This window comes from Myodes glareolus, chromosome 8 (assembly GCF_982192425.1).
Source record: "Myodes glareolus chromosome 8, mMyoGla1.1, whole genome shotgun sequence".
NCBI classification, from domain to species: Eukaryota; Metazoa; Chordata; class Mammalia; order Rodentia; family Cricetidae; genus Myodes; species Myodes glareolus.
In genome coordinates, this window is record NC_142033.1 from 41,151,073 (window position 1) to 41,178,197 (window position 27,125).

Consider the following 27,125-nt stretch of genomic DNA (forward strand, 5'->3'; position numbering starts at 1 on the left):
CCAGAAGCGAGCCAGCCCTTAAGGAACTGAGCAATCATGTGTTCATGAGTGGTCCACTCCAGTCTGCTTCCCTATCACGTGACCCTCAGGCCACCAAGTGTGCACTAGCTAGGCCGGGAGTCAGCAGTTCATGGCCTTTCCAGGGGCGTTCACTTGAGCAACTGCTGTTTTTCTCCTGGGTAGAAGAAACCTAGGGTAGACTGTCTGAACCTAATAGCCGCCGATTCTCTGACCCTGGGAGAGCTCATTTCATGGTGGCTTGCCTTAGTTTCTCCTTCTGTAAAATGGGCACAGTGTTACCTAGTAGGAATAAGACTTCTTAGTTATTATTATTATTACTACTGCGTGTGCATGTGGGCACATGTGCTATTGCACACGCGTGGTGTTGGAGGGCTCTGGGGATTAAACTCAGGTGGCCCACCTTCTGCTCTTTCCTTGATGAACCACTCTCCTAGCCCCTTCATGCGGATATTATGTGATCACACACTCCAAACATGGGTACTAATGCCTGTCCCACAGTAACCACAAATGTATAGCAAAATGAGGTTCGGGCTGAGGTTGTAGCTCCAGGCCCTGAATTCCCTCCCAACGTCAGCAAAATAAGTTGAATAAATCAGATAATTGCTAGCCTCAAAGATATCCGGTTCTCATTACATTACTATATTGACAGTTAGGGGTACTTTACCATTTGGGAAATGTCTTCCTATTTATTATGTTGTTATGGTTATCATTCTGACTTATTATGTCAGAGGACAGAGAGGCCTGAGAAAGTTTTGTATTAATAAGAAACAAACTAAGGATGTAATCTAGGAAAAAGAGAGATCTACAAATTAAGGCCTGAACTTCCTGAAGGAATCCATCCCCTGCTTATAGCTGCACATTCTCTAGGAGGTTCAGCCTAGCAGCAGGTCCCTCTTCCCTGCCCTTCTTCTCGAGCCCTGGGGGAGCCTAGCAAGATAAACTATTGGGGCACAAACCCTTCCCAGGGGCACAGCACCCTTCCCAGGGGCACAGCACCCTTCCCAGGGGCACAGCACCCCTCCCAGAGGCACAGCACCCCTCCCAGGGGCACAGCACCCCTCCCAGGGCTTGTTGGTCGGGGAGACAACCACTCTGTCCTGTTCTAGCTCCGATGGCATCTGAGAGCTCAGCTGTCCCTTTCCCTCTTGGGGCAGGACTTCAGGAGCTTTGGTACCGTGAGAGAAGCACAGAGAAAACCAGCTAGGAACTAGGGGTGTCTCTTCATGTGACCAAAGGCTTCGTGTGTCTCTTCGGCGCAAACCGTAACAGTCCCTGGGCAGCTAGTTTGGATTGGCCCTTGGACACAAAGGAGCCCTGATCCAAGTGATCTGAGGGGGGTTAGCGACAAAGTCATTGTCCACTGAAATCCTCAGGCTGGGTTGCACTTGCCTCTTTGCAGGTAGCTCTGGCAGAATGTTCCCCCTGTGAACATCTCTGTGGGGCTCCTTCAGTCTCAGCAGGGCACAACTGACTTTTGGGATTGTCTGGAGGGTTGTCTGGAGCCCCACTCATTGCCGCCGCCGCCACCACCACCACCACCACCACCAAAAATGTCTTCAGAGGCAACACCAAGTAGCTTCCTGGAGTCCTCTGTGACTTCCTGGTGACTTCCAGCTCTCTGAGACCCACAGGGATCTCTCAGTTTGGGAAAGAACTGAGTCTTCAGCCTCAGATTTTACTCCTTGAATTTTGTTCCTTCTGTTCCTGTTTCAAACCTGTCTTCTCTTTATGACCTTATGATTACTTACAAAAAAAAAAAAAAGACTACAGAACACAGGTTTGTCTATAGCCGTCTGGGGGGATTCATTCCACTGTGGGTGCTTTTTGTTGTTATTGTTGTTTTGGTTAGGTTTATTATTAACCTGAATTCCTTCATTTAACTTTCCTGTTTGTGTCCTTAGTTCCCCTCTAATCAAACATCCTTCTTTCTTAGAAAAACTGTAATTAAACTTGATCTTCTTATTAGAATTTTCACTTCCTTTCATGGTGTTAGTTTTGCTCAGGCCATTTCTGAAATAATGAGTTTATCTTTTAAGTAAAAAAAAATTATGTTAGTTTCTTCTACTCTTGAAGAACATCCTAAGTCCCCCAAACCTAATAGAACAACCTGATTTGTCTACCTTGCGTGGTCACTACCGTCTTTCTCATTTATGTGACAAACATTCTAAGCCCTGCTCTTCGGTTGCTCTCAGCTTGTGATGAGTCATCTGACCTGCCATTTAGCTCTAAACAAATGAGCATTTTAAGCCCAAAATGTCCAATAATATTTTGATGTTTTACAGAAACAAGAATCCATATTTCTGTAAACTTTTCCATTTTTTGCAAGAAGCTTTTGCTTATTTATTGTGTTACTTTTTTGTGTGTGCGTAACTATTTTGTCTATACGTATGTGCGCTAAGTGTGTGAGAGGCCAGAAGAGAGTGTCAGATCCCCTTGGAAATGGAGTCCTAGACAATTGGGAGCTGTTATGTGGGTACCAGGAATTGAACCCTGGTCTTATGGAAGGGCAGCCAGTGCTTTTAATGTCTGAGCCATCTCTTCAACCCTCTTTTACAATTTTTAATATTCTTAAATATTCTTTCTTTTTTTAAGCACTGAAGATAATTTCTCTTTACAACATTTACATCTTTGTTATAATAAACTCCAATTATAAGAACCTGGGCACAAGGAGAAAGCAGAACTCATCTGAGGCAGCTGTTTGGAAGAATTATTTGTTTTGTTAGTTTTTCTTTTGCCCACTAGTAATTTCTTCATTCTTCCAGCAAATCTTCATTAAGGTTTGCTAACTCAGAAGTACCGTGATCACTCATTGAAAGAAATCAAGTACAGAACTGAGCATGGTGACTCACGCATTAATCCCAGCATTGGGGAGGAAGAGGCAGGTGGATGTCTGAGTTCAAAGCCAGTCTGGCTTATAGAGTGAGATCCAGAATAGCCAGGGATACAGAGCGAAACTCTGTCTCAAAAAATAAAAATGTAAAAATAGAAAGAAAAGAAGGTGTGGTGATATTTCATGTGTATTTTAATAAATAAAGCTTGCCTGAAGATCAGAGAGTAAAACAGTCCCACTGGTCAGCCTTACGGACCAGGCAGTGGCATTCAGTTGTGTGAGGATCGAGTAGCCTTATCATTTCCTTGGCTTGTTGCTATGTGATGGGAAAGTCCATTTTTAAGTCTTTGTTATTGACGTGATTCTATTTATGAAATTATGAGGCCTTCAGCACATTTCTAAACAAAAGTTGATCGATTTCTTGCATTACCTTGTGCTACAGGACCTGGCAGACCTGTATGGAATAGGATATGTATTGTGTATATGGGATGATGCCTATTCCTGATTATATATTGAACCTGGATAAATAATAAAGTCAATTCTGTATCCTCTGGTATAAATTCAGCTATTTCAATATGCAGGAAAGAGGGAAAGAAAGAAAGAAAGAAAGAAAGGAAGGAAGGAAGGAAAGAAGGAAGGAAGGAAGAAATAAAGAAGGAAGGAGGGAGGGAAATGATGAAAGAAGGAAAAGAAGGTCTAGTCGAAAAGGCTAAATGGTTTGCCTACACTAGGAGGTGACAGATCCTAACTAATGTCTTAGTGAAGGTCTTATTGCTGACGCCGCAGTTTTTCTAGCACAGTGCAGAGCTGCCATAGGTCCAAGAATGAGTCCCACTTGACTCACAGACCTAGTTTTGGGCAGTAATTTGTATCACTAGAAGGATTGAACTCTACTAGAAGAGCTGTTCAGTAAGTACGCAGCAGCCTCCTGCATATTGTGTGTCTCTCTAGGTGCGGTGTGCATGCTCACGGGCGGAGGCCACAGAGGAGCATCCCCTGGAGGCAGTGAGTCTCATTGAAGCCTCAGGTCAGCAAGCTCCATTGATTCCCCTGCCTCTGCTCACTACAGCGCTGGGGTAGAGTTCATGTGCAAGGATCCCTAGATTTTCACATGGGTGTTGGGTGGGGACAGGAAATAGGTCCTTATTTGTGCAACAAGCACTAAGATTTGAGCTTGGTCTGTTTGGAACTCTTGCATATTTCGTGAGGGCTGATAAACGGTTGCGTGTATGGCACAGTGAAGCTGGTTGTTAAAATATCAAGCCCCTCGTTCTCTTGTGCAGTTGCTGCCCTGTACTGCCTGTGTGTCCCCTACAGCAGCCTAGCTTCCGCCGTGCTGGGCGGGATAACAGGGATGTGTCACTACACACCATACTCAACTCTTTCTTTTGAAATCCTGTTCTGTATCTCATGATGGCCTCAAACTTGTAATCCTCCTGCCTCAGTCTCCTGAGTGCTAGATGACAGGCGCACACCACCACGCAGACTCAGCCTTTAATGCAATATGCCTACGTCTGTCTGAAGACTGTTGTGTAGCTCAGAGACAGCAGCCGGAGGAGTGTGTGGGGCAGAGTCCTTATGGGCCACATTGCTAGAGCAAGATCGAATCAATCCTGGCTGGGATGTGGAACTGTGGTCTAGCTGTAGGCCACAGAAGAAGGGACCTCTGCGTGGTAGAGGTTCACAGCTTTCCACTAGTCTGGGCAGTTTGTTCACACGCTTTTGAAGGGCTTGTCCTTGCTGTTCTGTTCTTTCTTTTTCAGTTTTAAGAGGTAGCCTTGGAGGTGGACAGAGATGGGAGGAAAGATGTCTGCACACATACCCGTAGTCACAAGTATACACACCATGAATAATACAGTACTACACACACACACACACACACACATACATACACACACACACACTTTTTGTTTTGAGACAGCATCTTTCTACATAGGCCTGGAACTTCCTACACAGTCTAGGGTGATCTTCAACTCACAGAGATTACACCGTGTCTGCCCCCCCCCTTTTTTAAACAGAAAGAAAAGAAAAAAGGACCTGGTGAGTACTGGGGAGGTAAAGGCAGGCCGCAGAGGCAGGAGGATCTCTATGCGTTCAGGGCCAGACTGCTCTACAGAGTGAGTTCCAGGACCGCCAAGGCTACCAAGAGAAACCCTGTCTCAAAAAGCAAAAATAAATAAATAAATAAATAAAAATTTAAGAAAAAATTTTAAAAAAGGAAAGAAAAAACCAATTTCTATGATGTCACTTAAGTTGAATTCAATTTCTATGAAGTCACTTAGGTTGGATGATGAGCAACTTAAAGGTTGTCGGCCACACTAAAGTGTATCTATGGTTTTAAAAAAGGCTGTAGTGTGGATGGCTCATTCTGAATCGGTTTTACTTATTCTTGTGTTTGTTTTTACTATGGCACTGGGGCTCACACGCCACTGAGTCATGACTCCAGCCCCTTGGCTAAGTCTAGCTGTCCAGTTGTCCTTGCGCCTTCTGGGTCAGCTCTAGTTGCTCAGGGTGAGTTCTTCACAGCTGTCATTTCTGCCAGGAAAACATTGTGTTTTAGCAGTTCCAAATGTTTTTGCAAGTTTCTAGGAAGTAGTAGTCACGCAGAGGAAGGACACCGTTTATGGACAAGGTGTGTGCATCTGTGCCTATTACCTGGAAAACAGTGCATTGTGTGTAAGCTTATCTGCAGACTCCGACTGGGAAAGACCTGAGCTGAGCCGCTGGGAAAAAACACTGCACATGGCTTCACTAAGTACCCATTGCACTGAGGATGGCTTAGTATTTAGTTATCAGCATTCAACATGGCTCCCTGACGCTAATTGAGCTTCCAAAATCCTGTGTCATATGAAGTATCAGTGAGGCAGGATTTGAGGTTCTGTGCCTTTAGTTAGTGGGTTGTGTTTTGCTTTTATTACTTTGATTACCAGATCTCACTTGGCGGTGGTGGTGCGCACCTTTAATCCCAGCACTAGGGAGGCAGAGGCAGGCGGATCTCTGTGAGTTTGAAGCCAGGCTAGTCTATTAAGAGCTAGTTCTAGGACAGCCAGGGCTGTTAGTTACATAGAGAAACCCTGTCTCAAAAAAAATAATAAATAAATAAAACAGACTGAGCATATCTTGATGTACAAACCAATAAGCAGCACCCCTTCATGGCGTTAGCTTCTTTCTTCAGGTTCCTGCCCAGTTAGAGTTCTGCATTGGCTTCCCTCAATGGACTGTTTTCCAGATATGTAAGTCAAATAAACCCTTTCATCTCCAAGTTGCTTTTGGTGATGGTGTCTTATCACAGCAATAGTAATCCTGACTAAGAGAGATGGGAAGAGCCAAGAATCCTACTGGGTGAAAACAGAATTAATCCTGGGAAGGAGAGGGGACCTGTATTGTAATTGCTCCTGCTTCAGTAGCCTGAGCTAACCCCCTAGTTCACAGTAGAGGGATCTGGTTTGGGGCATGGAGCCTCCTGGAGACTTCTCCTGTTCTTGTTCCCGCAGGCCACCCTCCTGTCCCCTGTTCTGCTTCTCAGGTTGGGTCTTCCCATTTTTTCTTTAGTCACCTTAATCCCAGTCTGATCGCTCTCCTTTACCTCTGGTCCTCGGGCCAGGTAGGCAAGGTGACCTTCCTACTGATTTAGCCTATCTTTAAATATGGTACATTTTGCAGATTATATTTCAAGGGGCTTGGTTACAGAGTATCAAACACGCTGGTGATTTAATGATAACTTTTAAAATGAATAAACAAACACATGGCTTATTTAAGAAATGTTAAAACGTGTGATTGGGTGTGTTGTGGAGCAGAAGAAATGAGTTTATTTGTTTTTTGTTTATTTATTGCTTTGATAAAAAGGGATTCCTAGACGTCGGCAGCTTTTAGACATTTCTGACATTATTCGATTCTCTTAAAATAAGGAATCCCGCCAGGCCAGTGGTGGTGCACACCTTTAGTCCTAGCACTCAGGAGGCAGAGGCAGGCGGATCACTGACTTTGAGGCTAGCCTGGTCTACAAAGTGAGTTCCAGGGCAACCAGAAAACCCTCCCTTGAAAAACCAAAAAATAAATAAATAAAATAAAAAGGATCCTATTTCTCCTTTTCCTCAGGGAACAGCTCATAGATACGCTCAGTGCTGGCTTGGGAGATGGCTCTGTCCGTAAAGTGTCCCTTGAACTCACATGAAAAAGAGCCAAGCATGATGGCATGTGCCTCTGACCCGTGTGCCCTGGGAGGTAAAGGGACAGAGATAGGCAGATTCTTGGTTCACTGGCCAACCAGCCTATCTACCTGAACCAGTGAACTCCATTGAGAGACAGGGTCTCTCGCTGGAGGGACGGAGGAATGGTACTCAGCATTGGCCGCCGGCTTTGCCCATATGCAAACACATGTGCACTCAGACACACACACTAGACTACTGTACTGTGCCATCAGGTTGACTGGGAGAACAGGGAGAGCCAGCCGCTCACCGTCCAGAAGCGTGTTGCGTTCCGCGTTCTGGTTAGCTCACTTTCTACGTGGAGCATGTCGAGGGTGGGTGGAGTTTTACTGGTGAGAAGACAGGAGTCCCAGGCCGTGTGTGTCTTCAGTCTCCAGAAACTTCTGTACTTGGAGAAAGTGGGAGGCAACTGCAGCGCAGAACCCCCACGTTTCCGTCTTGTTTAGCCCAGGCTGACTTCAACTGCAGTTCATCCTTCCTCAGGCCGCTTCGTGCTAGAACGAGGCCTGAGCTACCATGCCTGGCTGCGTTGCTCTTGTATTTTAAATGTTTATCATAGGAAGCTCTGAATGCATTTAGAGGGAGTGTAGGGTTCTGCACTTCCCCTTCCTTCCTCCTCTTCCTTCTCCCTTCCTCCTCCTTTTCCTTTTTCTTTTGGACATATACATATCCAAGCTACCCTTGGGCTCACCACTATGCGCCCTCTCACTAGGTGCTATGTAGTGCTGGAGTTAGAATCCAGGACTTCCAGCACTCTGTAGTCGGAGCTACATCCTGAGCCTGGCCCTGCGTTTTCCATGTGGTGAATCCAGATTGTCTTATGTTGCTGAAATTTCTGTCAGATTCCGATCCTGTTAGGAAATTCCTGGGGATTGTGCAAACTATGAGGGCTCCGGGTGTTTGGCCAACAGCATTTTGGCTGACTCATCATGGTCTCAACTGTGTGCCTCTCTTGAGAGTCTGGAGGGAAATCAGAGCGAAGGCAACGTTCCCGAAGTAAGTGTGTAGTTGAGAGCTACTAGGTGGATAATGTTCCCAAAGTGGGTGGGTGGCTGGGAGTGAGTTCACAGACCTGATTCTCATGGCTGTCCAATGACAAGTAATTTGGAAGGGGAAAGAAAGGTAAACATCAAGATAGTCTTAACCATGTGGTTTTTGTTGTAGTTGTTTTTGTTTTTTAATTTTAAGATTATTTAGTTTTGGTTTGTTGTGCACGGGCATCAGCTTGGGGCCTATTTTGTGCCATCAGACGGAACTGGGAACTGAGGAATCACAGGCAAGCGTTCTTTCTTCCAGTAAATGCTGACTTCGAAGACCACACCCCTCCCCCCCTCATGCTACCACATCTTCCCGATTTGGGTGGGGCCCTGCAAGATGATGGGGTGATAGTCAATGAACCTCAGATGAATTTTGCTGAGTCAGGACTTTGTCTGCCTTGGTTCTGGTTGCCCATGGTGAACTGCCAAATAGGATTGTCTGGGCACAGCCTCTATGGTTCCGAAGTGGGAGATGTTTGTGGGGCCCCTGAGTAAGCACTGGCCCAACACCTGGCTTTCCTTCTTCTTTTTGCTTTTTTTTAGATTATTGCAATTAAATTTTATGGTACAATTTCTGTTTTCATTTTCCTTTTTAGTTTTCTTTTGTCTTTGGTGTCCAAAACAGTGTTCCTTTTCCTTTCTGTAGATAGAATCTCATCCTGCCCAGGCTGGACTTGAACTCTTGATCTTCTTGCCTCTACTTCTCAAATGCCAGCATCAGAGGGATGCATCACCATGCCTGGCATCATTTTCTTACATACGTGCCGTTGTTCTTTGCTCATATTCTGCCCACAGCCCCCCTTTTGTAGCATGAGTAATCAAAACCCCAAATCAGATATAGATGTTAAAGCTGAAGACCAAAGAAGCAGAGCAGTAAGCCCCTAGAGAGACCTTTTACATCGACCAATGCTCAGACTGAAGGGGACTCCTCAGACTGCTTAGACTGCACTGTGTCTCCACCAAACCTCGGACTCCACACTCCAGCGAGTTCCTGTCGCTTCCCCTTTATATTCCTCCCTCCACCCAGTCATACCACTCCTGTCTCCACCTCCCTTGTCCTGGGATTTAAAGGTGTGTAACTTCCAAACTCTGAGATTTAAAGGTATGAGCCACCACCACCTGGATCTATTTCTGAATCAAGTCTAGCTCAGGTGGCCTTGAACTCCTCTGCCTCCGTCTCCCTCCCCCAAGTCCCAGGATTAAAGGTGTGTGTCACCACTCCCTGGCCTCTAGTGGCTTAGCATCACACTCTGATCTTCAGATGAGTTTTATTTGTTAAAATACAAAAAAGATATCACTACACCCTCTCTTTCCCGAAATAGTTCTGTTTTTGCTTGCATGTTACATAAATATCATTAAAAAATGAAGTATTTGTCTTTGTATCTAGCTTATTTTAATGAACATCGTTATCTTGAGTTTCATCCACTCTTCTGCAAATGGCATTTGTCGGTTCTTTCTCCATTGCGTCTATGTAGGTCCTTTTCTTGATCCATTTGCCTGGGGCTGGATATCTAGGCTGAGTCCATTTGGCTGTTGTGTATGGTGGTAAGACTAACACAGATGGGTAAGACTCTCTAGCGTGCTGACTTAGCGGCCTTCCGTATGGCCAAGAATGTTCCACCCGGGTCAGGTGGTCATCCTCCTTCCCACTGTGGCCATGACTTTTTATTCTCGGCTGAGTCTCTCTTGTGATTTTATTGAGCTACTAGGTTGTGTCCTGTGCCATCCCAGCAGGGATGCCAAGGTGAACAGAGACGATAACCCTGATTCTGTGGAGGCCACAGCTGCGGACAGCCGAGCACCAACTGACCTTGGCCAGTATTTAATTGCAATCATAAGTACTGTGAGAAGGGTTTATTAGCAACATGGGGCTGAAGAAGCGGGGTGAGAAAAGGGGGGTGGGAGAAGTGGGAGGAGTACCCAATTCAGGCTGGGAGGAAAGGGCTCCTTTGAGCAATTGGCATTTGGCTGAGTAAGACTGGAGGAGGTGAGTTAGCTTTAGCTACTGGTGAAATAAACTGCTGCTGACCCTGTTATGGTAAAAGTAAAACACCCCAGGTCCCCAAGTGGCTGCAGTGAGCAGCGGGCCACAAGGCGCTGTGGTGGTAAAATGCAGCGGTTCCCCGAGTGACCCCAGATCATGAGGGGCACCAGATTCCAGGCAGGGAGCCACGTGGCAGGTGAGAGACAGATGGATAGGCACGCCATGCAGAGTGTGGTTGGATATTTATTTAGCGGGTTATGGAGGGGAAAGGGAGAAGGGAGAAGAGCAGAGAGAGAGGCAGAGAGAAATAAAGAGTGGGGGAAGGGGAGAAGTAGGGAGAGGGAACGAGACAGAAGCTGCCTCTTCGAAAGAAAAACGGAAAGGAAGAGAAGAGACTCAGACTGGAAGTAGGAAGGAAGATCTGTCTGCCTCAGTGGGACGTGGGAGGGAGTGGGCGGGGCTCGTCTCTTAAAAGGACAGGACAGACCATTACATTCCCATCTCTTTTTTTTTTATAATAAAAAGGCGGGAGGTTAGGCACAACAGGTTAAAGGAATTGGAACAGCAGATTCTCAAGACTTCTTTCTGCTTATTTGTGGGTGTCGTCTTGAGGGGAGAACCTGAGAAAGCTGGGTGCTGGTCACATCGTGGTTTGCTCTGGTTTGCTCCGGTCCGGTGTTTGTGGTATGGAACTGTCTGGTGTCTCTTACAACTGTTTAAGGTACTGGCAGAACAGAGGACAAAGTTAAGCTTAGGAAAAAATTTTTGTAGGACCAGGGAATTGAGAGGAGTGTATCTGACCTGTTTAAGGTGGATCCTTTAATTAGACTCCCTGGAACTCACAAGAATTTTTGGATTTGTCAAAACTTAAGTTTTAAACATATGCATTATATAAACAGTATCATATTTATGTCAGAATGACTGTGACAGATGTTTTTGCACAATGAAAAGTATTTTTAAGACTATGGAAAGCAGCATGAGACAGAAATTTGATAACTTGTATTTGTCCTCACACCTTTATAACTTGCAGGTACACACCTTAATAACTTGTATTTGTGTTTTACTGAAATTTGTTTAGTGAGGTTGTCCTTTTAAACTGACAAAACCTCTCAACTGTCAAACTGCATCAGAGATCTTTGAGAAGGATAAAATTTTACTAGAGGAGTTATTGATTAAAAAACAACAGAGAACTTACTTGGTTGGCACCTAGAGCTACTCCTCAGGGTACTCCATGGTCGTTGAATTTGAATTCATGAGGATTGAATTTGCCTTTTGCTGTTTGTCGTAGGGCCTGCCAGGCTCCAGAAGATCCTCTGAGCTAAGAAATCTGTAGGAAGATAAGCCTACCTTGACCTGAGCAGCTAGGCTGTTGATTCCAGCGATTCTGTCCACTGTCTGGAGATCTTCAGTTTAGATGAAAGGCAGTTTTTCCCAGTGGTCAGTGCTTGGCCGTTGAAAAAAAATTGTGGATGAATGCTGTTTTGTGCCCATTTGTCTTCTGTCTTCTTTGGAGGAACTAGGAGCTACTAGAAGCCAACCTGTCTCTTCTTGTTATGAAAAGTTTTAATAATTAAATACTTAAATGCCATATTTCCCAGATCTCTGAGCAGTTGAAGGCTGTTTGCCAGGTATAGATGAATTTTAACTGCAGTATAGAATCTTCCTGGAGAGCTGGGTCTGAGCTTGACCGCATTGGCTCTCAAATTAACAGGTAAGATTTACACTCCTAAAAAGACAGAAAGAAGAAAAAACTGCTTGCAACAGAAGGTTAATGGCAGAACTGACAATAGTAGAGAACAGCTTAACCCATTTTAAATCAGAGTTGGATTACATATATAATGGGTTTTTTTTTGTAAGAGACTTAAAAGTACATACCAGTTTAAAACATGAGGCTTACTGCTTTGTCGTCTGGAATGAGATACAATGAACAGACAATTATAATATTTAACAGCAAACATAGGTATATTTAAGTTACATGTATACACAGACACAGCGAACAGGAACTGGGCAAAGTGGATACTCTTGGTGGCCCTAACAAAGGCATGCCACTGTGTAAAACACACGTGTAGCAGAGATAGCACTTGGGGACCAGGCAGGGAATACCTCAGTAAAGATGGCGGAACTTGGTCACCTGACCTGACTCTCAGTTAAGAAGTGAGGGGGAAAGAGGGAAGGGGAGAAGGGAGAAGAGCAGAGAGAGGCAGAGAAGGGGAAGGGGAGGCAGTAGCTGCCTCTTCAGGAGAGAGAGGGGGAGGAAAGAGACTCAGACTGGAAGCAGGAAGGAAGATCTGCCTGTCTAGGCAGTGGGGGTAGTGGGTGGGGCTTGTCTCTTAAAGGGACAGGACAGAACAGCGTCTTTCATTTCTACAAATGATTAGCTTAGGGGATAGAAATGAAAAAAAAATCAAAGATGAGTTCCAAACTGGCGTTTCTCTACATACTGGGCAGCAGTGGAAACCATTTCCCCTCTGGCCTCTTCTCTCCCTTCTCTCCTCTATTCCTCCCTCCCTTTCTTTTGACCCAAGGCTTTCTAACTCTTCTCTAGACTCTCCATCCTCCTGTCTCCACCTCCTAAGTGCTGGGATTACAGGCATGTATCACAACACTTGGCATTTCCCCAAGTCCTTTCAGTGTGGGGCTATGTGGATCATACCAGACTCCAACCAACACCCACATACACTATTGTGCCCGAAAAGTTGTCAAGTGGCTCTTTAAAAGAAGGAGGTCTCAAGCTGGATTTGACAGTTTTGGCCTGCAACCTCAGCTCTTGGGCAATTGAGGCAGAAGGATCAGGAATTAAAGATCCTCTTGCTACATACACATCAAGTTAGAAGGCAGTCTTGGCCACAACTGAGCAACGTTGTCCCAGAAGAATAAAACACGTATCAGCACTCATCAGTAACAAAGAGGGAAGGAGACAGGAAGGGATGTCTGGGTGTGGCTGCAAGATTGTCAGCTGTCACCTCTGGGATGGTGATAAAATAAGATGGATCATGGGACACTCAAGGTGGGACTGAGGTCCCTTAGCACATTTCTGAGATAATTTTTTTGTGTGTGTGCCATAAACATTTCTGGTCCTTGGGCTTCAGAGAGACCCCCCCCCTTTTTTTTTTTTTGACACGAAGCCCGGCCTCCAACTCTGCGCTTCTCCCAGCTGAGTCTCCCATGGACTGTATTGTGTGCCACTGCGCCTGCTCAGAAATGAACCCCTAAGCTGTTGGAACAGTTCTCTGGAATCCATTGTTTCTGTGTGAACTCACAGACACCGGATCCCTCATACACCTGCTTTCTCAGCGGCAGAACAAAAGGCCCCCACTGGCCTCTGGTCTCAGAGACTTGCTTGCAGAGGTTGCTCACCTACCGTGGTCACTCTGGGATTTGAGAAATACATGAGCTTTTGTTATCAGAGGAAGGACCTGAGGTAGACCAAAGGAAGGACTTGAGGGTGCTGTTGAAACTAATTTGATTAAAGGATTGATATCTGATCAAGTGAGAGTGTTTCACTTCTCAAATGTTAAGTGTTGACTAGGTAGACTCCGCTTCGGAGGTGAGGCAGATAGATACTAAACAAGCTAAAATGAATATGCATGCTTATGGTAATTTCAATGTAAGAAGACAAGAGAAGAGTGGGAAGGAACAGAGCGCAGGGTGTATTGACAGGCTCTTTTAATTTTTTAAAAAGAGATTTATTTATTATGTATACAGTATTCTGCAGGCATGGATGCCTACACACCAGAAGAGGGCACCAGATCTCATTATGGATTGTCGTGAGTCACCATGTGGTTGGGAATTGAACTCAGGACCTCTGGAAGAGCAGCCAGCGCCCTTAACCACTGAGGACAGACTCTCTAAAAAGAGTAGTGAGAAGCCAGCATGGTGACTCACACCTCCATGTGTGGGTGCCAACAGGCTCGTGACAGTCAGTGGATGGCACTCAGGGGTTCTCCTTCCATCATGGGCTCTGGGAATCCAAACGAGGTCTTCGGTCTGGCACAGCAAGAGGGTTCTGAGCCCTCTTACCAGTTCTTCCCTTTTGAAACTGGCCTCCCACTCAGGGCCCTCTGCTTCAGCTCCTCCCCTCCCCCATCGCTGGGATTGCGTGCAGTCTGTGCTATTGCCCTCAGTGACATTTTCCGTATAATTAAACAGTTGTCAAGGGCCTGGCTAGATGAAGACATCTGGCTGCTCTTCCAGAGGATCTGGGTTCGATTCTCCACACTTGCATGTGGGCTTAAAACCACTTGTAACTCCAGTCTCAGGGCATCTGACCTCCTCTCTGGCTTCCCTGAGCACCGGCCACACGTTTTTAAAAAGTGTTCAGCTGGGCATGGTGAGGCACACCTATTATCTTGGTACTTGGGAGGTAGAGGCGTGAGGATCAGGGCTTCAAGGCAAGCTTCAGCCACATAGCCAATTCAAGGCCAGCCTAGGCTACGGGCGCGAGACCTTTTATTTGGGGTATTTTGTGTGTGTGTGTGTGTGTGTGTGTGTGTGTGTGTGTGTGTAGTTTGTTTAGGATGCATTTTTCAGAAAGATGAGCAATTTAGCCCTCCTTCCTTCCTTCCCACCCATTCCCCATTTGTGTGTCTATTTATTTTGTTTTGTTTTAAGCCGGAGTCTCTTGTAGCCTAGGCTGGTCTCAAACTCTGTAGCTAAGGATAAACTTAAAGTCTTAGTCTATTTCCACCTTCTAAATGCTGGGGTTTGAGACCTGGGACACCAGCAAGGTTTCTGTCTTTCTCTTCCTAAATAAATGTCAAGCATTGCTTGAGACACCTGGATTCCCCATGTTACTTTAAAAACAAAGTTGAGTACCACTTGGTTACTTTTGTTTCCTGGGTGAAGAGGTATCCAGGCACTCCTGAGTCACACCCGCAGAGGGGGGATGTGTAATTCTGCTTTCTTGGCACCGACTTGCGTGGGCTCCGTGTTTGCGTCTGATAGGCTGTCTGGCTCCACCTGGTCAAAGTGAAAGTAGCTATCCAAATATTCAAATTCAAAAGTAGTGAACACTGAGATTAAGTCATCTGTTCAATTTGTCAGCCTCAACCCATATTATTTTGTGACAACCCAGTTTTCATGTGCCCCTAGCCCACAATAGGGTGCGTTCCTCTTAAGGAGGTGCATGTGGCCTCCCACCCTCAGGCCTCCTGGTGGGCATTGGTACACAGGCTGAGCTTGCTGCCTGCTTTTGTGTTCAGGAACCACAAGAGGGCGGCTTGCCCAGAGAAACCAGGTAAGAAAGTACTGTCCTTCGGAGGGTGGAGGAGACTTTGGACTTTTTCTAAACGGTTCTTGCATAAGGAAGCCTTTTTACATTCCAAGCCCCTTTCGTCCACACAGAGAGAGGATGTGTTCAGGATAAGCTTAAGAAGAGCTCTTTCCTGCATATACTTCCCCTTCTTTGGCTATAAATATCCACCTCCTCACGTGGCGTTCTCCCCCACCCCCATCTTCCTTACCTTCAGTCTTTATTGCGGCATCATTTATAGTTAATACAGTGTGTGCGTGAGTGTGTGTATGTGTTCTCTGAGTGTTTGTACTGGAAGCCAAATGTCTCACTCATTTTTGGAGACTATCACTATAGATAGCACGTTTTGGGGGTCTCCCCCTGCACACAACACAGCACTCTGTTGGCTAGATTGGCTGACCAGTAGGCGCCAGGGATCTGCCTTTCTCTGCCCACTCTTCCACTTCCCTTTTACCCCCTCCCCCAAGTTTTAAGGTGACTAGTGTCTGTGGCTTTATATATAGGTGCTGGGAGCTGAAACTGAGTGTCACCTTGTAGCTTCAACTTTGCTTGGAGCTCTGTGTAGCCCAGGCTGGCCTCAAATTTACTGTCTCCTTCCTGACTCAGCCTTCCAGGGTTTGACTGGCAGACGCACGCTTCCTTGCCTGACTTCTCTTTAGTCTGAAAATTCTATGTTCATCCACAAATCTTACTTTTCAACACGTGATCTTAGCCCAAATGCTGAGAAGGTATTTATTGTATCCTTTCTTGAAGGCCGTGTGAGAACCTGGGAGAGAGCCAAGGAAATCAAACCCAGCATATCCCTAGACAATATTTAGGTTTTTAACCCTTTGTTACTTTGTTTGTTGTTTTAGTCTGGCTCGTGTTCACTGAGAGGGAGAACAATCTTTAGTTACACAATAATTAGTTTCTCATTTGTTGTTTAATGTTTATCTGGGCTTTAATTAGCATTCGTTGCGCTTACATATTTAGACTAATTAACTCTAGGAATCCTTCTTTTGAGGGAAGTCTGCTTTTTGCCTTGCAAACTGACAGATGCGTCAGAAAAGAGGCCGCAGTCACACATGAGTGGAGGGGGAGAAAGGACATTTATTTCCAATGGCTAAAGTAGTTTGTAAAGAAATACTTTTACCCACGTGGGTAAATGCCTAAAATCCTAGCACATACAAGGCAGAGGCAGGAAGAACAGGAGTTCAAGGTCAGCCTCAGCTACAGAGTTCTGTCCTAACCTGGGCTAATAATCAAAGCTATTCCCATGTTTGTTTCTTTCCATCTGTTTCTCCTTCCCTTCCTCCTCTTCTCCTTCTCCCCTTCTCTAAAAGGCAATGCTCCCGTCTGCAAAGATGCCTTGGGCACTGTCTGCACTGCTGTGGTTGAACACACGGACCTCTTGAGTTCTGCACCTCTAACTTTGACCCCAAGCATCCCTGCATCCATGCCCCTCAGCCCTCCTCCGCATTGTGGCCGGTGTGCTCCTCCATGCAGTTCCAGGAAGCCAGTCTCCCTTCTCGGTTTGAAGTCTTCAGCAGCTTCCTATGCCATCAGATACGAACTCCGGTTCCTCGGCTCAAATTCGGCCTCAGTTCCCACCCACCGTCCATCCCACTTGCCTAACTGGGTACAATTCTCTTCTGTCCTGCCCTCCTCCATGCGCTCTGGAAAATGTCCTCTCTCCACCTTCTATCCTTGTCTCTTGGACACATGGCTCATCCTTTACGACTTGACTCTCATCTCCCTTGATTCATCCAGCTAGAGAAGGTCCTGCCTTCCTGGTTTCCTTCCGACGTTCCTTGCACATGGTAGCTGGCCTCCCAGCTTTATAATGGTCTCCCTGCAATTCTTTGTCCTACTAACCTGCTCCCACCTAGAGAGCAGTGACTTTGTTTCTCCAACTCAACCTTTCTAGCCTAGGACCTGGATCCTACGTGCCATGGTGACAAAAATATATGCATTTGATCCACAGTTGCTGTCCCCTGGGTTTGCCAAAAGGGCCTGGTGTATGATAGGAGTTCATTTAATATGTGTCAAAAGCGTGAGTGATGGATGTTTTTAAATGTCCTGCAATGGTTTAGTCCAAGGATTGTGTATGAAGATCCATCACCGTAATCAGATCAAGGTCATATTCTATATGACCTTATGGTACCACAAAGTTTCTAAATTTAATAGTTGCAGATAGAGTGTGTCCCCTTCCTCTGCCTGCTGTCCACCCCAGTCCTTTAATTGTGAACTTAGCCCCTTCTGCTCATCTTTGCTGGCGTGCTGGTTCTGAGACGTGGTGTGGAAGTGTGGGAAGTTGGCACTGATTGGTTCTGTTGGGGTGTAGGAAGAAAATGCACAGACGAGCAGCTTCGGCAGCAGGAGTTGATGCCCATAGTTGTAGAAGCTGGAATGCAAGGTCAGAAGTTCACAAACTGGGGTTTCCAGTGTCCTCTCTTCGGCTTGCGGATGGCTGCCTTCTTTAGTATTTTTTAAACACATTTATTTGTTGTTGGGTGGCAGGGCATGCATGGAGGTCAGAGGACAACTTGTGGGAGTCAGTTCTTCCCACCGTGTGGGGCCTAGGGATCAGACTCAGTTCTGGTAGCAAAGGGCTTTACTGGATGAACCATCTCGATGGCCCAAGATGGCCGTCTTCTTGCTGTGTCATCTTGTGGCTGGTGTCCTCATAACCTCTTCTTCCAGACATTGTGTCAGGACTCATCCCAGTGATCTTATTTAACTAGGATCTGATCCCTATACAGCCCCCTTCTGAGTCACTGGGGGCTTCAGCCAGTGAAGGCAGCAGGACGGTATCCTGTGAGGCAGGGCTTCAGCTTCCGCCAATGAGACAGCAGTGCTGTGTATCCTGTAGGAGGCACGGGCGGGGCTTCAGCCAATTTGGCAGCAGGACTATGTATCCTGTATAAGGCAGAGGGGTATGGACTCTCAGCATCTGTGGTTGCTTCCTTGTATCCAATTCCTGTTTTATAACATGTCAATAAAGAGGAGCCCAGGAACCTTCTGGGAGAGCACAGAGTCTTCCAGTCAAATTATCTCTACTCCAAGCGCTTTGATCTTGGGACCATCTTAAGAAACTAATGTTTCAAAATGCCAGGTAGAACTTCGGTGTTTTTCTGTCTGGAAATCTGTCCCCTTTCGTTTTGATCTTTTGTGAAGCTGGCCCGTGGGCTGCACACTTCCTTTGTCGAGGGTTTGGTGGACAGGGAGATAAAAGCCAGGTAATGACATGGCACCACCTCCGTTTGCTGTAAGCAAACAGTCGGGTTCTTTATTACCCTTGAAATGGGCACTCGTGACACAGGCTGGACTCAGAGAAGCGAGGCCTTGCCAAGTGTCTGTGGGTCAAAGTTCTTTCAAGAACAGTATGCTAATCAAAAGTTCAGGCTTAGTTAGCCTGGCCCCTGCCTTGGGGAGAACTTTGGAATAAAGGATTACTGAGTTGGACCGGGAGTTATCACACTTCATAAGAGGCTGGCTGCAGTCTTCCTTGGTAGGAGCAGGAGTGAGGCTCTTGCCACATGGATACATTCTCTGTGGAGTGGTATCATAAAATAAAACCTGCTGCGCAGAACCTGACTCTCCAAAGCGTTTTAGTGGCCATAAAATGCTGAACAGTTAGGGAGGCCTCTCTGTGTGAGCAGAAATGCCAGCTGTAAAGGGCTCGCGAAGTTGGAGGACTATATAGACCTCTTACCCATCTTGACGTGTCTCACATACAATCACAGCACTTGGGAGCTAGAGGCAGAAAGATCGGGAGTTCAAGGCCAGCCTCACCACACAGTAGGTTAGAAGCTAGCCTGGGCTATATGAGACCCGGTCACAAAGCAAAGCAAGATAAGACAAATGCCCAAGACTATTCAGTTTTCAGTCAGTAGAGGTGAGTTTGTCACCTTGTTGAATCTATAGGGTTCTCCTCTCAATTCTTCCTCTCCTCGTCAGAGTGAGATGTTTTCCCCTTGAATGTCATATTGCTAATATGAGTAGCATTGTAAACCCGTCAAAAGGATGTCATTTCTTTTCTTGGGAGAAATGTCTCATAATGCTTGGCTATATTCCTGGTATGAATGAAAACACCATGTTTTGCTTCTCGTCTCTCCTCTGCCATTCTTCTCAGCAGTTCTTTAAAAAGCAAACAAACGAAAGAGCTTTCTATTACATTTCTTTCTTTTCCATGTATAATGTGTGGGGTGGGTGAGGGTGGGGAGCGTGTCCCGTGGCCTGCTCACGGAGGTCAGAGGAGGAGGGGTCAGTTCTCTGCTTCCATGGGCTCAGTCCTTAGGACTGAAAGCAGCCTGTCGGGATTGACGACAAGTACCATTACTCTCTGAGTTTACTGGCTGCACCATCTTGCTGGCCCCTGTCAGGGGTTCTGGATAGACGCCTCATTAATTTGCATGTTTGGGTTACTAATGCCATCTAATCCATTTCACAGCTCAGGTGACAAGGAACTCAGGACACCCTGCTCTGGGCCACCCAGCCTCCCTCGCCAGTTCCCCAGCTCACTGAAGTTTGGTAAGTTACAGTGGCTTCGCCTTGACCACTGCTCAGATGAACATAGTACAAGTGTCCTGCAACTGTTCCCTTTGCCGCTGCCTCGCCGCCTCCGCATCAGGAGTCAAATGCTGTTTTTCAACTCAGTCTCTATCATTTGCTTTTTATCAATAAAGACTTGGAAACCACATGCTGGGGTGAAAACCTGCTAGCTCAGAGAGGCAGAGGAAGTACCCAGCTGACCTTCCACCTCTGCCAGTGTTCCAGAAAGAGGGCTCTTTCCTGTGCTGTTTGAAACAAAACTCCTTCAACCTGATGTCCCTCCCTTCTACTTCCTGTGCCTCCCCCACCTCCCAACCTCCCCTCGCTCTATATGGTTACTTACTCTGCCTCTTGACCCATGGTTGGTTTTATTTAAATAATGCAATCTTAGGGTTCACAGTGTGATCAGATTTCCCGCAACACCAATACCACCTTGTTTTGTTTTTACTAAACATCCTGGGCAGAGTCCCCGTGTATGTTTGTAAGTACCAATGTCCCAATAAGAGTGGAAAAAGGAATGATTTGTCTGTTTTGCTTAGTACTGTTTTAATGGGCACATTAAATGGGTGAGTTCATACTTCGACTTTCATTGAATTATTCCTAGCTCGGCAATGCCACCCTCCGCACACCCCCACCAGTCAACCTAAGAAGTCTGCAATTGGGGCGTACCTCACGGAGACTTAGATTCTGGGAATCCTTAAATAACCCACATGAAGTGTTCATAGGGTGCAGTGCACCTTTTTTGGGGAGGGGTACTGAAATTTCAAGAGGTGACATTAGTGTGTTGACTGAATTAATGGGAGCCATGTGCTTACCAAGTGGAAATTTTAGTACGAGAAGCGAAACCGGTGCTAGCAGTGTGGAAAATGACAGCTGAGTTATGCTGTAGAATGAACAGGCCCTTCCAGATCACATGGCCTCACACGCATGCACACACAGCTACCTACCTATGCACCCACACACAGGAACCCACAAAAACATGCCTGCAGACTACACACACACACAGTGGAGAAAGAAAACAAATGAGGTTCTGAAGTTGTCCGAAGCCAGAGGTTGACCGTCAGTGAAGATCCGGAACTTAAGTGACATTTCAGCAGACTCAGAGGTAAAAGAATGGTGTAATAGGGAGAGGGGGGCTGGGGTCAGGTGGCACCGACTGGGGGCAGTCACGTGAGGGTTACAGCATCATCCACAAGCGCCAGTAGCAAGGATTAACACAAACCTAATGTGTTAGGGTCAAGGTGGAGCAGAGTGGCTTCAGGTGTAGAACAATGGTTAAATTTCTGGAAGAATCTTTGATGTCCTTCAAAAGACAGATTTCAGGCCGTGGTTCAGATGTCGCTGCTATGTTTGGGGTTGAGGCAGAATTCTTCCCATGTCGGTCAGCATTATTCCTGGAGCTGGGTCCCGCGTCTGGTTTTCTTGTGAATCCTCTCGATTCCCCTCACCTGCCTCTCTCATGACAGTAACCAGCGTCTAGTGAGAGGTCTGCCTCGCCAACCCTGGGCTCCTTTTTATGATTTAACCTATTTTAATGGAATCAGGCAAAGGTGTTCATTAGCTTAGTCCAGTTATCCCCACCAAAGGCTGCACGTGCAAAAGTAAATGGTGTCGAGTGGAGCACCCGCCCTCAACTCCTTGACTCTGCCTCTTGGACCTGTTTTCCACCTCCATGCTCTGTGCTGATATCTTCCATCAGAAGCACTGCTCAAATCAGTGTTGTGCACGTGCTTGTAATCCCAGAACTTCAGAGACGGAGGCAGGAGTTCCAGGCCATCCGCAGTTACAGAACCAGTGTGAGCTGCGTGAAACCCTGTTCCAAAGAAGAAGACTCTATTATCTATCTATCTATCTATCTATCTATCTATCTATCTATCTATCTATCTATCTATCCTATCCCCACCATATATATGCTTAAAACATGAATATGAGAGAGAAGGGGGATGTGGAACTCTAGCTCTGAACTGACCCTCTCGAGCCTAAGTCAGCGATGAATCTGGGGGTTCCTTTGCTCTTAGGCATTGATCAAACCTAGATCTTTTCAGCATGTTTATGATCTCTCTCCACCACCTGCCTCCGAGAATTTTACCTTAGTCTGAGATCAGAGCCTTCAGTTTCCAAGCAGAAGAAAACCTGAACTTTTTGTTTCTTCTTTGGCTATAACTTAAAAAAAAAATCAACAATACGGTGTATGTGTATTGTGTGTGTGTGTGTGTGTGTGAGAGAGAGAGAGAGAGAGAGAGAGAGAGAAAGAAAGAGAGAGAGAGCGAGGCGGGGGAGTCAGAGTTCCTGATGGGAACTTCAGATTAAATAGTTGAACATCTTGAGTCCTAACCAATTTTCTTTTAGACGCCGTTCCAAGGAAATTCATGGATTAGGAGATAGGTAATCTACTAGTTGAAAATGACAGTTGTGTTTGAAATGGAGAAAAAGTGAGCACATAGGACAGTTCTTTTTGTGTGTGTGTGTGTGTGTGTGTGTGTGTGCGCGCGCGCGCGCGCACGCGCATTTGTAGGGTGTGTGCATGCATGCCCTGTCATGTATGAAGGTCAGACGACAACTTTCAGGGGTGGTTCTCTCCTATCATTTTGGTCCCAGGGATCAAACTCAGGTCCTCCGGCTTGGTGGCAAGCACTCTTAAACACTGAGCCGCGTCACCAGGATTTTTTGTTGCTGTGGTGGTGGCTGTCGTTAAGTGGCTGGGTGGTCGTGGTCCTAAACTGAAGCTCAGCCAGTGAAATGACAAAAGCTCTCAGGAACAGCTTTTCATACGGCCCCTAAACTTGGTCGGGGAACGAGTCTTCAGAAAACAACCCTCTCCTTTCATTTCAAGAAGGCATCTGGAGGCGAGGGCCTTCACGGTGCACAATCCGTGTGGCCTCTAACAAGGGAAACTTGGTAGAGAGCAAACATCCCCAAAGGTCAGACAGAGCTGAGCAGACTGTCTTTTGTTCAGCCGTGCACCAGGAGGGTCCTGTCACAGAATGTTCCTGGGTTGCTCCAAACACTCCCGGAAGAGAGGTTCTAGAAGCAAATTTTCAGCTTCTTCTGTTTTTAACGGAATAGCCGTTTGCTTAGCACACAGCGGTGGTATTTACTATATACAGTGTAACGTTAATACAAGGAAAGGGGGAGGGGAAGACTCAGTTCAACTTGAAACCTGCCCAGGGCCACTGTAGGCAAGATTCTGAGGACTGTACATGGGGAAGGGGGGGAAGGTTATCCCAGCTAATGAGGTCTCTGTGGCAGAGTCCAGGAAAAGCCACAAGTTAATAGGAGTATGAACATTAAGTGTTAACAGCACCCCAAAGTAAGTATTCAGAGCCTTCATAGTGCATTTATTGGAAGAGGACGCAGCTGCCGTGTAGAGTGCATTGCACGATGAAGCCCAAGCCCCAGCCCCAGCCCCAGCATCTCACAAAACTGCCTGTGGTGGTCCATGGTTGGCAATCCCAGCACTTGGAAGGTGGAAGCAAGCCAACCAGAACAGCATCATTCTCAGCTCCATATGGCGCTTGAGACTAGCCTGGGATATAGAGACCCTATTTTTTCTTTGTGTTATAAAAGTCTTATCTTATTTTACAAACCAATTCCAGTTCCCTCTCCCTCCCCTCCTCCAGCTCCCTCCACCTTCCGTCCCTCCCTCATCCACTCCTCATAGGAGGTAAGGCTTCCCATGGAGAGTCAACAAAGTCTAGAACATCACTTTGAGGCAGGACCAAGGCCCTCCCTCCAATGTCTAGGCTGAGCAAGGTATCCCTCCACAAGGAATAGACTCCAAAAATCCAGTTCAAGCACTAAGGACAAATCCTAGAGACTATATATTTTTTTAAATCATCCACAAAAGTTTCATAGCTCCTATTATAATTCCTTTAGCCACCTCTTCTCTGATGACTTGCTTGTCACCAAGTGAGATAACCCATTTTCAAAATGAAAATGACAGAAAGGCAGATAGGAGAGTCACAGCTTACCCCGTCATATGGCAGATAAGGGGATGTTGACCTACAACAGAAGTCTGTTTTCTACAAGGAAGAGGTTCATTCCACTCTGCCCAGGAAAAGGAAAACTGGACACCCATGAAACGTGTGTCCCTTGGCAGAGTAGCAGGTTGGTGGTTCCATGCTTCATGGAAGTGCATTTAATGGTTTGGAAAGCAGGAAAACAACTCGCAAGTTCTGAGGCTGAATAATTCGGTCAAGGTCCGCAGCAGCCCTGTAGGCACATTTCATGGGTGATATTCAAGTGTCAGCAGTGGGTTTGGGAACATAGCTAAGTAATAGAGAACTTGCCTAGTATGGAGCAGGCTCGGGGTTCAGTCCCCACTACCACAAATGTCAGCCCTGAAGCTCCCAGGAACTCCCAGGAGTCTTCATGTCTGTCATTAGAGTGCACCAGAGTCAAGGCTTCCTGCAAGGCTCCGCAGCATCCGAAAACAGGTTGTTCGCAGATATGTTTGTGGCTCCCGCATCAAAGACAAACAGAACTCCTGACCTGCACTTCAACCACACTCACAGGTATCAATGTTAGAATTAGATGGGGGCGGGGGGGAAGACAGCTACGGGAAACCCACACTGACTTCATCCAGAATGACAAAATTATGCATCCTAGGGTATTGTTGAAACTGAGACCCAAGGTCGTCGGCTCCCAAGGCACTGGGAAGCAAAGAGTGAGCTGGCCAGCCTCAGGTGCCAGGAATGAGTGGTGGTTCCGCTCATTAGGCCTTTAGACCGAACCCTGTCAGCATTTACTGAGGGTTTTTTTTTCCCCATTTCCACATGTGTAATCCATCACCAAGCGATTGTCCAAGCCCAGGGGTATTGGCGTAAGAAGGAACCCTAGAGATGCTGAGACTAACAGAAATCAATGCATTGAGTACTGATTATATGCTGGGCACACATTTTTTATTCATCTCTCCCACTTGGTTGGAGTCATCTTATCCTTACAATAATCCCACCAAGAGGGTTAGGGACCTGGGCATGATGGCACATACCTGTTACGCCAGGACAGGGGCCTGGAGACAGGAGAAGAGAGTAAGAACTCAAGCCCTGCCTGAGCTATGCAGTAAGACGCTGTCTCGACACAACAAAATAAACAAACACCAGGTTTACTGGTGTATATCTGCAATCCCAACACTCAGCACAGCAGCAGGTAAACCAGGAGTTCGTGGCCAACAGGCTACACAGGCTTTTAGGACCGGCCCGAGCTATGTGAGACCCTGTTTTTATCCCCAATGCCCCTTCAAAAAATGGTTCTGAACCGTGAATACCAGGAAGATATTCAAAGCACAGCACACGTCAAGGGCAGCTGGAACCTAGAGAAGGTACTTTTTAACCACTCGTTCTTCAGGAGGCTGAGGGACCACCAGAAAGGGCACGCTTGGGCACCCCAGCCAACTCCAGATGTTCTCTAGCCCACATCAGTGGGAATGCCAAGCTGTGTTGCCTGTGACAGCGCCTAGACCCTGAAATACAAAACCAGGCAGCTGGAGCTCAGCAGGCAAAATGTGTCAAGTCGGCGAGGTTCATCTTGAACTTCAGCCTTTGGTCATCAGGGAACTGCTTAGAACCGTAAAGCTCAGGTCTGGATCCTCCCCACCCCTCTGCCCCATGGGCATCTTGCTGTGCTTTGGACTTCAAATCTGGGTCCAGCCACCTACGCCTCTGAGTTAGCTCCGATAGGAGCCTGGACATCGGTAATTATAAAGACGCTCCAATTGAGCACGTCCCGTGTAGGCAAACAGCAGTTTAGACTCCTGCATTCTAGCCTGGCAAGCTGTTCTTTCCTGTGTTTCCTTCGTGATCTGTGGAAATGGGTGGCGTTGGCTTTGAAACCCTTCTGACTCCTAGGAAAAAGCTTAGGATGGAGTTCTGCCCGAACACAGAGCTGCTGCTTATACGGGCTCCGTGAACCACAACAAAAGAGCCTCTTGACAAGAGGCTGAATGTTATAAGCTGGCCATTTGTTTGTTCCCGGCTGCCCAGACTCCTGAAATAGCCACACAGAAATTGTATTAATTAAATCACTGCTTGGTCAATTACTTAAGTATATTGCTAGCTAGCTCTTAAGTCTAGAATAACCTATCTCTGTTATTTTATATTTTACCACGAGGCTTGTGGCCTACCAGCAAGGTTTCAGCATGTCTGTCTCCAGCAGTGGCTGCATGGCTTCTCCCTCACTCTGCCTTCCTTCCCCCAGCATTCAGTTTAGTTTCCCCCACCTAGCTCTGTTCAACCCTATCAGGCCAAGCCACTTTCTTTATTAACCAATAGTATTCATAGCATATAGAGGGGAATCCCACATCAGCTGGAGCAATGGCTTAGTGGTTAAGAGCACTGCCTATTCTTCCAGAGGACCCAGGTTCGATTCCTACATGGTGGCTTACAACTGTAACCCCAGTTCCAGGGGATCCAATGACTTCTTCTGACCCTTGAAGGAACCAGTGCGCTTGGCAGGAAAAGTGCTCAGACACATACAAATAAATAAATCTTTCTTTAGAAACCATCCTTACAGCATTGCTCAGAACATAGAACTAGTTACTTTATGACTAAACTCTTCAGATTGCAAGGGGCTGCATGCTACTGAAACAGCCTGGATGTGATGTTCACCTGAAATACAGTAAGGTTCCAGTGGGTGGCACATGCTTACAATAACAAGATTCAGGAGGGAGACAGGGCCAGGAAGACCAGGAGTTCACACAGTGAGTTTGAGGATATCCTGGGGTATATAGGGTATATATATATATATATATATATATATATATATATATATATATATATATATATATGTGTGTGTGTGTGTGTGTGTATAGGGTATATATATATGTGTGTGTGTGTGTGTGTATGTGTGTATATGTATATATGACACACACTCTCTCTCTCCACACATACACACACACACACACACACACACACTATTCCAAAAAGAATCAAGAAGATGCAGACAACTAGGCTGAATTTGGGGGGAAAATAACTCTTAGATTCTTAGTTAGGGTTTCTATTGCTATGAAGAGGCACAATGATCACAGTAACTCTTACAAAGGAAAGCATTTAATTGGGGTGGCGGCTTACAGTTCAGAGGTTGAGTCCGTTATCTTCATGGCAGGGAACATGGCTAGATGCAGGCAGATGGTACTGGAAAAATAGATGAGAGTCCTACATCTTGAAGGCAACAGGAAGTCAACTGAGCCACCAGGCAGTATCCTGAGTGTAGGAAACCTCAAAGCCTGCTCCCACAGTGACCCTCTTCCTCCAACAAGGCCATG

General features: G+C 46.3%; 1 protein-coding gene across 5 annotated transcripts in view; it reads left to right on the plus strand.

Annotated features, from left to right (window-relative positions):
• The window catches only part of Rbm47 (RNA binding motif protein 47), a 148,567-nt gene that overhangs the window by 44,297 nt on the left and 77,145 nt on the right, over window positions 1-27,125 (plus strand). For 4 of the 5 annotated variants that reach the window (XM_048414870.3, XM_085691840.2, XM_085691838.2 and 1 more), the window contains one exon: window positions 19,764-19,843. The gene's annotated coding sequence lies outside the window, so the exon portion shown is untranslated. Of the gene's footprint in view, window positions 1-3,802; window positions 3,879-19,763; window positions 19,844-27,125 lie in introns of all 5 variants that reach the window. The other variant, XM_087908996.1, reaches the window with a different exon arrangement.